The sequence below is a fragment of the Pristiophorus japonicus genome, chromosome 2 (genome assembly GCF_044704955.1).
Source record: "Pristiophorus japonicus isolate sPriJap1 chromosome 2, sPriJap1.hap1, whole genome shotgun sequence".
Classification (NCBI taxonomy): Eukaryota; Metazoa; Chordata; class Chondrichthyes; family Pristiophoridae; genus Pristiophorus; species Pristiophorus japonicus.
In genome coordinates this window covers 28,118,729-28,132,983 of record NC_091978.1, presented here as the reverse complement: position 1 = coordinate 28,132,983, position 14,255 = coordinate 28,118,729, and positions in this window count along the sequence as shown.

The following is a 14,255-nucleotide window of genomic DNA, read 5'->3' as shown; positions in this document are numbered from 1 at the left end:
TATTGATTTACCCAACATTCTATTAAGATAGTGATGAATCCAACATTCCCTTTAGATATTGATTAACTCAACATAACCTTAAAATATTGATTAACCTGACATTCCATTCAGATATTGCTCAACCCAACATTTTCTTCAGATATCGATTATCATAACTTCCCCTCAGATATTGATTAAGCCAACATTCTCTTCAGATATTGATTAACCCAACATTCCCTTCAGATATTGACTTACCCAACATTCTATTCAGATAGTGATTAACCCAACATTCCCTTTAGATATTGATTAACCCAACATTCCCTTCAGATATTGATTAACCCAACATTCCCTTCAGATATTGACTTGCCCAACATTCTATTCAGATATTGATGCACCCGACATTCCCTTCAGATATTGATTAACCCAACATTCCCTCAGATATTGATGCACCCGACATTCTATTCAGATAGTGATTAACCCAACATTCCCTTTAGATATTGATTAACCCAACATTCCCTTCAGATGTTGATTAACCCAACATTCCCTTCAGATATTGACTTGCCCAACATTCTATTCAGATAGTGATGAATCCAACATTCCCTATAGATATTGATTAACTCAACATAACCTTAAAATATTGATTAACCTGACTTTCCATTCAGATATTGCTCAACCCAACATTCTCTTCAGATATCGATTAACATAACTTCCCCTCAGATATTGATTAAGCCAACATTCTCTTCAGATATTGATTATTTCAACATTCCCTTCAGATATAGATTAACCCAACATCCCCTCAGATATTGATTAAGCCAACATTCCCTTCAGATATTGATTAACCTGACATCTCCCTCAGAAATTCATTAACCCTACATTCCCTTCAGATATTTATTAACACGACATTCCTTCAAATATTAATTAAGCCAATATTCCATTCAAATATTGATTAAACCAACATTCCATTCAGATATTGATTAACCCAACATTCCCTTCAGATATTGATTAACCCAACATTCGCTTCAGATATTGATGCACCCGACATTCCCTTCAGATATTGATTAACCCAACATTCCCTTCAGATATTGATGCACTCGACATTCCCTTCAGATATTGATTATCTCAACATTCCCTTCAGATATTGATTAACCCAACATCCCCTCAGATATTGATTGAACCAAAATTCCCTTCAGATATTTGTTAACGTGACATATCCCTCAATATATTGATTAACCCGACATTCCCGTCAGTTATTGATTAATCCTGCATGCCACTCAGATATTGATTAAACTATCATTCCCTTCAGATATTGAGTAACCCAACATTCACTTCAGATATTGATTAACCAGACATTCCCTTTAGATATCAATTAACCTGACATTCCCTTTAGATATCGATGAACCGAGCATTCCCCTCAGATATTGATTAAGCCTACATTCTCTTCAGATATTCATTAACCCGACATTCTACTCAGATATTGATTAACGCAACATTCACGTCAGATATTGATTAACGTGACATTCTTTTCAGATATTAATTTACCCAATATTCGTTTCAGTTATTGATTAACGTGACATTCCCTTCTGACATTGATTAACCCAACATCCCCTTCAGATATTGATTAACACAACATTCCTTTCAGATATCGATGAACCTGACATTCCCTTCAGATATTGATTAACCCAACATTCTCTTCAGATATTGATTAACCCGACATTCTCCTCAGATATTGATTAACCCAACATCCCCTTCAGATATTGATTAATCCTACATTCCATTCAAATATTGTTTCACCCAACTTTCCTTTCAGTTATTCATTAACCAAACATTCCCTTCAGACATTAATTAACCCAACATCCCCTTCAGATATTGACTAATCCATCATTCCCTTCAGATATTGAGAAACCCAACATTCCCTTATGATATTGATTAATGCAACAGTCCTTTCAGATATTGATTAACCCAACATTTCCTTCAGATATTGATCAGTGAGACATTAGCATCAGATATAGATTAACCCAACATTCCCTTCTGATATTGATTACCAGAACATTTCTTTCCGATGTTGATTAACTCAACATTCCCTTCAGATATTGATTAACCTGACATTCCATTCAGATATTGATTAACCCAACATTCCCTTCAGATATTGATTAGGCAGACATACGCTTCAGATATTGATTAACCTGACATTCCATTCAGATATTGATTCACCCAACATTCCCTTCAGATATTGATTAGGCAGACATACGCTTCAGATATAGATGGACCCAACATTCCCATCAGATATAGATTAACCCAACATCCTCTCAGATATTGATTAACCTGACATCTCCCTCAGAAATTCATTAACCCTACATTCCCTTCAGATATTGATTAACCCGACATTCCGTTCAAATATTAATTAACCCAAGATTCCATTCAAATATTGATTAACCCAACATTACCTTCAGATATTGATTAAACCAGCATTCCCTTCAGATATTGATCAACCAGATATTCTCTTCAGATATTGATTAACCCAACATTCCCTTCAGATCTTAATTATTCCAACATTCACTTCAGATATTGATTGAGCAAACATTCTCTTCAGATATTGATTACCCTGACATTCTCATCAGATATTGATTAACCAGCATTCCCTTCATATATTCATTAACCGGACATTCTCTTCAGATATTGATTAACTCAACATTCACTTCAGATAAATATTAACGCAACATTCCCTTCAGATATTGATTCAGCAGATATTTACTTCAGATATTAATTAACCAAACATACCCTTCAGATATTGATAAAGCAGACATTCTCTTCAGATATTGATTAACCTCACATTCCATCAGAAATTCATTAACCCTACATTCCTTTGAGATATCGATTAACCCGACATTCCCTTCAAATATTAATTAACCCAAGATTCCATTCAAATATTGATTAACCCAACATTACCTTCAGATATTGATTAACCCAACATTCTCTTCAGATATTGATTAACACAACATACCCTTCAGACATTGATTAACTCAACATTCACTTCAGATATTGATAAAGCAGAGATTCACTTCAGATATTGATTAACCCAACATTCACTTCTGATATTGATTAACCCAACATTCCGTTCAGGTATTGATTATTCCAACATTCACATCTGATATTGATTAAGCAAACGTTCGCTTTAGATATTGATTAACATGACATTTACATCAGATATTGATTAAACCAGCATTCCCTTCAGATATTGAATAACCCAACATACACTTCAGATATTGATTAACTCAACATTCCCTTCAGATATTGATTAAGAAGACATTCCCTTCAGATATTGATTAACCATGCATTCCCTTCAGATATTGATTATCTCAACATACCCTTCAGTTATTGATTAACCTGACAATCCATCAGATATTGATTAACCCAACATTCACTTCAGACATTGATTAACAAAACATTCCCTTCAGATGTTGATTAATCTAACATGCCGTTCAGATATTGATTAACCTGACATTCACTTCAGATATTGATTAACAAAACATTCCCTTCAGATATTGATTTACATAACATTCTATTCAGATAGTGTTTAACCCAACATTCCCTTCAGATATTGATTAACTCAACATAACCTTCAGATATTGATTAACCTCACATTACATTCAGATATTGCTTAACACAACTTTCTCTTCAGATACAGATTAACATTACATCCCCTCAGTTATTTATTAAGCCAATATTCACTTTCGATATTGATTATCCCAACATTCCCTTCAGATATTGATTAACCAAACATTCCCTTCAGATATTGTTTAACTCGACATTCATTTCAGATATTGATTAACTCAACAATCGCTTCAGATATAGATTAACCCAACATTCCCTTCAGATATTGATTAACGCAACATTCCTTTTAGATATTGAAGCACCCAACATTCCCTTCAGAAATTGATTAACCCAATAATCCCTTCAGGTATTGATTTACCCAACATTCCCTTCACATATTTATTAACCCAACATTCCTTTTATATGTTGATTGACGTGACATTACCTTCAGATATTGATTAACCCAACATTCGCTTCAGATATTGATTAATCCAACATTCACATCAGATATTGATTAAACCAACATTCCCTTTAGCTATAGATTAACCCGACATTCCATTTAGCTATTGATTAATCCAAACATTCCTTTCAGAAATTGATTAACCCAACATTCCCTGCAGATTTTGATTAACCCAACATTCCCTTCAGATACGGATTAACCTGACATTCCTTTCTGATACTGATTAACCCTAAATTGTCTTCAGATATTGATTAACCTGACATTCCCTTCAGATTTTGATCAACCCGACATTCCCTTCAGATATTGATTAAACCAAAATTCCCTTCAGATATTGATTAACACGAAATTCTCTTCAGATATTAATTAACCCGACATTCCCTTCAGATATTGATTAACCTGACATTCCCTTCAGGCATTGAATAACCCAACATCCCCTTCAGATATTGATTAATCCAACATTCCCTTCGGATATTGATTAACACAACATTCCCTTCTGATATTGATTAACCCAACATTCCCTTCTGATATTGATTAACCCAACATTTCCTTCAAGTAATGATTAGGTAGACATTCGCTTCAGATATTGATTATGCAGGCATTCGCTTCAGTTATTGATTAACGTGACAGTCTCTTCAGACATTGATTAACACAGCATCCCCTTCAGACATTGATTAACCCACCATTCCCTTCAGATAATGATTAACCCAACATTCCCTTCTGATATTGATTAACCCAATTATCCCTTCAGATATTGATTCGGCAGACATTCCTTTCAACTATTGATTAAACCAACATTCCGTTAGATATTGATTGACCCAAAATTCCCTTCAGATATTGATTTTCTCAACATTCCCTTGAGATTTTGATGAAATCAACATTCCCTTCAGATATTGATTAACCTGTCATTCCCTTCAGATATTGATTAACCTGACATCCCCTTCAGAAATTGATTAAACCTACATTCCCATCAGATATTGATTAACCCAACTTTCCCTGCTGATATTGATAATCAATATAACCTGACATTCCCTTCAAAGAATGAATAACACAGCATTCCCATGAGATATTGATTAAACCAACATTCCCTTCAGATATTGATTCATCCAACATTCTTTCAGATATTGATTAATGCAACATTCCCTTCAGATATTGATTAACCCTACATTCCCTTCAGATATTGATTAAGCAGACATTCGCTTCAGATATTGATTAAACTGACATTCACAACAGATATTCATTAACCCAACATTCCCTTCACATATTGATTAACCCAACTTTCCCTTCAGATATTGATTCACCCGACATTCCCGTCAGATATTGATTAACCCGACATTCCCTTCAGATATTGAGTAACCCAACGTTCACTGCAGATATAGATTAACCTGACATTCCCTTCAGATATCGATGAACCTAACATTCCCCTCAGATATTGATTAACCCGACATTCTACTCAGATATTGATTAACGCAACATTCATGTTAGATATTGATTAACCTGACATTCCCTTCAGATATTAATTAACCCAATATTCGATTCAGTTATTGATTAACGTGACATTCCCTTCTGACATTGATTAACCCAACATCCCTTTCAGATATTGATTAATCCAACATTCCATTCAGATATTGTTTAACCCAACTTTCCCTTCAGTTATTGATTAACCTAACATTCGCTTCAGATATAGATTAACCCAACATTCCCTTCTGATATTGATTACCCCAACATTTCCTTCAGATATTGATTCACACAACATTCTCTTCAGATCTTGATTAACCTGACATTCCATTCAGATATTGATTAACTCAACATTCCCTTCAGATATTGATTCGGCAGACATTCGCTTCAGATATAGATTGACCCAACATTCCCTTCAGATATTGATTAACCCAACATTCCCTTCAGATATTGATGAACTCAACATTCATTTCAGATTTTGATTTACCCAACATTCTTTGAAGATATTGATTAACCAACATTCCCTTCAGATATTGATTAACCCAACGTTCCCTTATGATATTGAATAACCCAACATTCCCTTCAGATATTGATTAACACACCATTTCCTTCAGATATTGATTAGGCAGACATACGCATCAGATATAGATTAACCCAACATTTCCTTCTGATATTGATTACCCCAACATTTCCTTCAAATATTGATTAACTCAACATTCTCTTCTGATATTGTTTGACCAACATCCCCTTCAGATATTGATTGACCCAACATCCCCTTCAGATATTGATTAATCCAACATTACATTCAGATATTGTTTCACCCAACTTTCCCTTCAGTTATTGATTAACCAGACATTCGCTTCAGATATAGATTAACCCAACATTCCATTCTGATATTGATTACCCCAACATTTCCTTCAGATATTGATTCACTCAACATTCCCTTCAGATCTTGATTAACCTGACATTCCACTCAGATATTGATTAACCCAACATTCCCTTGAGATATTGATTAGGCAGACATTCGCTTCAGATATAGATTGACCCAACATTCCCTTCAGATACTGATTAACTCAACATTCACTTCAGATTTTGATTAACCCAACATTCCTTTAAGATATTGATTAACCCAACATTCCCTTCAGATATTGATTAACCCATCATTCCCTTCAGATATTGATGAACACAAAATATCCCTTCAGATATTGATTTACCCTACATTCCCTTCTCATATTGATTAACCTAATATTCCCTTCAGATATTGATTAAACCAAACTTACCTTCAGATATTGATATACGCAACATTCCCTTCAGATATTAATTAATCTGACATTCCCTTCAGATATTGATCAACTCAACATTCCCTTCAGATATAGATTAAGCTGACATTCCCTTCAGATATTGATTAACCCAGCATTCCCTTCAGATAGCGATGAACCTAACATTCCCTTCAGATATTGATTAACCCAACATTTTCTTCAGATATTGATAAACATGACATTCCATTCTGATATTGATTAAACCAACATTCCCTTTAGATAGTGATTAACCCAACATTACCTTCAGATATTGAATAATCCGACATTCTCTTCAGATATTGATAAACCTGACATTCCATTCTGATATTGATTAAACCAACATTCCCTTTACATAGTGATTAACCCAACATTACCTTCAGATATTAAATAACCCGACATTCCCTTCAGATATTGATTAACCTGACATTCCCTTCAGATATTGATTAAGCTGACATTCACTTCAGGTATTGATTCACCCAACATTCACTTCAGGCATTGATTAACCCAACATTCCCTTCACATATTGATTAACCCAACTTTCCCTTCAGATATTGATTAACCCGACATTCCCGTCAGATATTGATTAACCCGACATTCCCCTCAGATAGTGATTAAACCAACATTCCCTTCAGATATTGAGTAACCCAACATTCACTGCAGATATCGATTAACCTGATATTCCCTTCAGATATCGATGAACCTAACATTCCCCTCAGATATTGATTAACGCAACATTCGTGTCAGATATTGATTAACCTGACATTCCCTTCAGATATTAATTAACCCAATATTCGCTTCAGTTATTGATTAAAGTGACATTCCCTTCTGACATTGATTAACCCAACATCCCCTTCAGATATTGATTAATCCAACATTCCATTCAGATATTGATTAACCTGACATTCCATTCAGATATAGATTAACCCAACATTCCCTTCTGATATTGATTACCCCAACATTTCCTTCAGATATTGATTCACTCAACATTCTCTTCAGATCTTGATTAACCTGACATTCCATTCAGATATTGATTAACCCAACATTCCCTTCAGATATTGATTCGGCAGACATTCGCTTCAGATATAGATTGACCCAACATTCCCTTCAGATATTGATTAACCCAACATTCCTTTAAGATATTGATTAACCCAACATTCCCTTCAGATAGTGATTAACCCATCATTCCCTTCAGATATTGATCAACACAAAATATCCCTTCAGATGTTGATTTACCCTACATTCTCTTCTCATATTGATTAACCTAATATTCCCTTCAGATATTGATTAAACCAAACTTCCCTTCAGATATTGATATACGCAACATTCCCTTCAGATATTGATTAAGCAAACATTCCCTTCAGATATAGATTAACCTGACATTCCCTTCAGATATAGATTAACTCCTCATTCCCTTCAGATATAGATTAAGCTGACATTCCCTTCAGATATTGATTAACCCGGCATTCCCTTCAGATAGCGATGAACCTAACATTCCCTTCAGATATTGATTAAACCAACATTCTCTTTAGATAGTGATTAACCCAACATTACCTTCAGAAATTGAATAACCCGACATTCTCTTCAGATATTGATAAACCTGACATTCCATTCTGATATTTATTAAACCAACATTCCCTTAAGATAGTGATTAACCCAACATTACCTTCAGATATTGAATAACCCGACATTCCCTTCAGATATTGATTAACCTGACATTCCCTTCAGATATTGATTAAGCTGACATTCACTTCAGGTATTGATTCATCCAACATTCACTTCAGGCATTGATTAACCCAACATTCCCTTCTGATATTGATTAAGCCAACATCCCCTTTAGATACTGATTAGCCCAACATTCCCTTCAGATACTAATTAACCTGACATTCCTTTCTGATATTGATTAACCCTACATCTCCTTCAGATATTGATTAAGAGGACCTTCGCTTCAAATATAGATTAACCTGACACTCTCCTCAGATATTGATTAAACCAACAGTCCCTTCACGTATTGATTAACCCAACATTACCTTCGGATCGCGATGAATCGAACATTCCCTTCAGTTATTGATTAACCTGACATTCCCTTCAGATATTGATTAACCCAACATTCCCTTCAGATATTGATTCAGAAAACATTCCCTTCAGATATAGATTAACCTGACATTCCCTTCAGATATTGATCAATTCAACATTCCCTTCAGATATTGATTAACCCAGCATTCCATTCAGATATTGATTCACCCAAAAATCCCTTCAGATATTGATGAAACCAACATTCCCTTCACATATTGATTAACCCAACATTCCCTTCAGATATTGATTACCCCGACACTCCCTTCAGACATTGATTAACCCAAAATTTCCTTCAGATATTGATTAACCCGACATTCCCTTTAGATTTCAATAAACCTGACATTCCCTTCAGATATTGATGCACCTCACATTCCCCTCAGATATTGATTAAGCCGACATTCTCCTCAGATATTGGTAAACCCGACATTCTACTCAGATATTGAATAACGCAACATTCGCTTTAGATATAGATGCACCTGTTATTCACTTCAGATATAAATTAACCCAATATTCACTTCAGTTATTGATTAACGTGACATTCCCTTCTGACATTGATTAACCCAACATCCCCTTCAGATATTGATTAATCCAACATTCCATTCAGATATTGTTCAACTCAATTTACCTTTCAGTTATTGATTAAACTGACATTCCCTTCAGACATTGATTAACCCAACATTCCCTTCAGACACTGATTAACCCTATATTCCCTTCAGATATTGATTAAGAAGACCTTCGCTTCAGATATAGATGAACCTGAAACTCTCCCCAGATATTGATAAACCCAACAGTCCCTTCAAATATTGATTAACCCGACATTCCCTTCAGATAGCGATGAACCTAACATTCCCTTCAGATAGTGATTAACCCAACATAACCTTCAGATATTGAATAACCCGACATTCTCTTGAGATATTGATAAATCTGACATTCCCTTCAGATATTGATTAACCCAACAATCTTTTCAGATATTGATAAACCTGACATTCCCTTCAGACATTGATTAAGACAACATCCCCTTCAGATATTGATTAACCGAAACGGCTCTTCAGATATTGATTAACCCAGCATTTCCTTCAGATATTGGTTAACTCAACATTCTCTTCAGGTCCTGATTAACCCAACATTCCCTTCAGAAATTGATTAACCCAACATTCCCTTAAGATATTGATTAACCTGACATTCCCTTCAGATATTGATTAACCCGACATTCCCTTCAGAAATTGATTAACCCAACATTCCCTTAAGATATTGATTAACCTGACATTCCCTTCAGATATTGATTAACCCGACATTCCCTTCAGATATTGATTAAACCAACAATCCCTTCAGATATTGATTAACCCGACATTCCCTTCAGATATCGATAAACCCAACATTCCCTTCAGATATTGATTAACCTGATATTCACTTCAGATATTGATGAACCCGACATTCCCTTCAGATATTGATTAACCTGACATTCTCTTCAGATATTGATAAACCCGACATTCCCTTCAGATATTGATTAACCTGACATTCCCTTCAGATATTGATGACCCCGACATTCCCTTCAGATATTGATTAACCTGACATTCCCTTCAGATATTGATGAACCCGACATTCCCTTCAGATATTGATTAACCTGACATTCTCTTCAGATATTGATCAACCTGACATTCCCTTCAGATATTGATTAACCTGACATTCTCTTCAGATATTGATCAACCCGACATTCCCTTCAGATATTGATTAACCTGACATTCCCTTCAGATATTGATGAACCCGACATTCCCTTCAGATATTGATTAACCTGACATTCCCTTCAGATATTGATGAACCCGACATTCCCTTCAGATATTGATTAACCTGGCATTCTCTTCAGATATTGAACAACCCGACATTCCCTTCAGATATTGATTAACCCTACATTCCCTTCAGATATTGATTATCCTGACATTCCCTTCAGACATTGAATAACCCAAAATCCCTTTCAGATATTGATTAATCCATCATTCCCTTCAGATTTTGATTCTCCCAACATTCCCTTCTGACATTGATTAACCCAACATTACCTTCAGATATTGATTAACCAAACATTTCCTTCAGATATTGATTAGGCAGACATTCGCTTCAGATATTGATTACGCAGACATTCGCTTCATTTATTGATTAACGTGACATTCCCTTCAGATATTGTTTAACCCAACATTCCCTTCAGATAATGATGAACCCAACATTCCCTTCTGATATTGTTTAACCCAACTTTCCCTTCAGTTATTGATTAACCTGACATTCCCTTCAGACATTAATTAACCCAACATCCCCTTCAGATATTGATTAATCCAACATTCCCTTCAGATCTTGTTTAACCTGACATTCCATTCAGATATTGATTAACCCAACATTCCCTTCAGATATTGATTAGGCAGACAATCGCTTCAGATATAGATTGACTCAACATTCCCTTCAGATATTGATATACCCAACATTGCCTTCAGATATTGATTAAGCCAACATTCCCTTCAGATATAGATGAACCTGACATTCACTTCAGATATTGATTAACTCAACAATCGCTTCAGATATAGATTGACCCAACATTCCCTTCAGATATTGATTAACCCAACATTTCCTTCAGATAGTGATTAGGCAGACATTCCCTTCAGATATTGATTAACCCGACATTCTCTTCAGATATTGATTAACCTGACATTCCCTTCAGATATTGATTAACCCAACATTCTCTTCAGATATTGATTAACCCGACATTCCCTTCAGATATTGATTAACCCAACATTTTCTTCAGATAATGATTAACCTGACATTCCCTTCAGATATTGATTAACCCAACACTCCCTTCAGATATTGATTCGGCAGACATTCCTTCAGATATTGATTCACCCGACATTCCTTACAGATCTTGATTAACATGACATTCCCTTCATAGAAACATAGAAACATAGAAAATATTTGCAGGAATAGGCCATTCGGCCCTTCTAGCCTGCACCGCCATTCAATGTGTTCATGGCTGAACATGCAACTTCAGTAGCCCATTCCTGCTTTCTCGCCATACCCCTTGATCCCCCTAGTAGTAAGAACTACATCTAACTCCTTTTTGAATATATTTAGTGAATTGGCCTCAACAACTTTCTGTGGTAGAGAATTCCACAGGTTCACCACTCTCTGGGTGAAGAAGTTTCTCCTCATCTCGGTCCTAAATGGCTTACCCCTTATCCTTAGACTTTGACCCCTGGTTCTGGACTTCCCCAACATTGGGAACATTCTTCCTGCATCTAACCTGTCTAAAAACCCATCAGAATTTTAAACGCTTCTATGAGGTCCCCTCTCATTCTTCTGAACTCCAGTGAATACAAGCCCAGTTGATCCAGTCTTTCTTGATTGGTCAGTCCCGCCATCCCGGGAATCAGTCTGGTGAACTTCGCTGCACTCAATCAATAGCAAGAATGTCCTTCCTCAGGTTAGGAGACCAAAACTGTACACAGTACTCCAGGTGTGGCCTAACCAAGGCCCTGTACAACTGTAGCAACACCTCCCTGCCCCTGTACTCAATTCCCCTCGCTATGAAGGCCAACATGCCATTTGCTTTCTTAACCGCCTGCTGTACCTGCATGCCAACCTTCAATGACTGATGTACCATGACACCCAGGTCTCGTTGCACCTCCCCTTTTCCTAATCTGTCACCATTCAGATAATAGTCTGTCTCTCTGTTTTTACCACCAAAGTGGATAACCTCACATTTATCCACATTATACTTCATCTGCCATGCATTTGCCCACTCACCTAACCTATCCAAGTCGCTCTGCAGCCTCATAGCATCCTCCTCGCAGCTCACACTGCCACCCAACTTAGTATCATCCGCAAATTTGGAGATACTACATTTAATCGCCTCGTCTAAATCATTAATGTACAGTGTAAACAGCTGGGGCCCCAGCACAGAATCTTGCGCTACCCCACTAGTCACCGCCTGCCATTCTGAAAAGTACCCATTTACTCCTACTCTTTGCTTCCTGTCTGACAACCAGTTCTCAATCCATGTCAGCACACTACCTCCAATCCCATGTGCTTTAAATTTTCACATTAAACACTTGTGTGGGACCTTGTCGAAAGCCTTCTGAAAGTCCAAATATACCACATCAACTGGTTCTCCCTTGTCCACTCTACTGGAAACATCCTCAAAAAATCCAGAAGATTTGTCAAGCATGATTTCCCTTTCACAAATCCATGCTGACTTGCACCTATCATGTCACCTATTTCAAAATGCGCTGCTATGACATCCTTAATAATTGATTCCATTATTTTACCCACTACCGATGTCACGCTGACCAGTCTATAATTCCCTGTTTTCTCTCTCCCTCCTTTTTTAAAAAGTGGGGTTACATTGGCTACCCTCCACTCGATAGGAACTGATCCAGAGTCAATGGAATGTTGGAAAATGACTGTCAATGCATCTGCTATTTGCAAGGCCACCTCCTTAAGTACTCTGGGATGCAGTCCATCAGGCCCTGGGGATTTATCGGCCTTCAATCACGTTAATTTCCCCAACACAATTTCCCGACTAATAAGGATTTACCTCAGTTCCTCCTCCTTACTAGACCCTCTGACCCCTTTTATATCCGGGAGGTTGTTAGTGTCCTCCTTAGTGAATACCGAACCAAAGTACTTGTTCAATTGGTCCGCCATTTCTTTGTTCCCCGTTATGACTTCCCCTAATTCTGACTGCAGGGGACCTACGTTTGTCTTTACTAACCTTTTTCTCTTTACATATCTATAGAAACGTTTGCAATCCGTCTTAATGTTCCCTGCAAGCTTCTTCTCGAACTTCATTTTCCCTGCCCTAACAAACCCTTTGTCCTCCTCTGCTGAGTTCTAAATTTCTTCCAGTCTCCGGGTTCGCTGCTATTTCTGGCCCATTTGTATGCCACTTCATTGGCTTTAATACTATCCCTGATTTCCCTTGATATCCACGGTTGAGCCACCTTCCCTTTTTTATTTTTACGCCAGACAGGAATGTACAATTGTTGTAGTTCATCCATGCGGTCTCTAAATGTCTGCCATTGCCCATCCACAGTCAACCCCTTCAGTATCATTCGCCAATCTATCCTAGCCAATTCATGCCTCATACCTTCAAAATTACCCTTCTTTAAGTTCTGGACCATGGTCTCTGAATTAACTGTTTCATTCTCCATCCGAATGCAGAATTCCACCATATTATGGTCACTCTTCCCCAAGGGGCCTCGCACAACAAGATTGCTAATTAATCCTCTCTCATTACACAACACCCAGTCTAAGATGGCCTCCCCGCTAGTTGGTTCCTCGACATATTGGTCTAAAAAACCATCCCTTATGCACTCCAGGAAATATTCAGATATTGATTAACCCTACAGTCCCTTCAGATA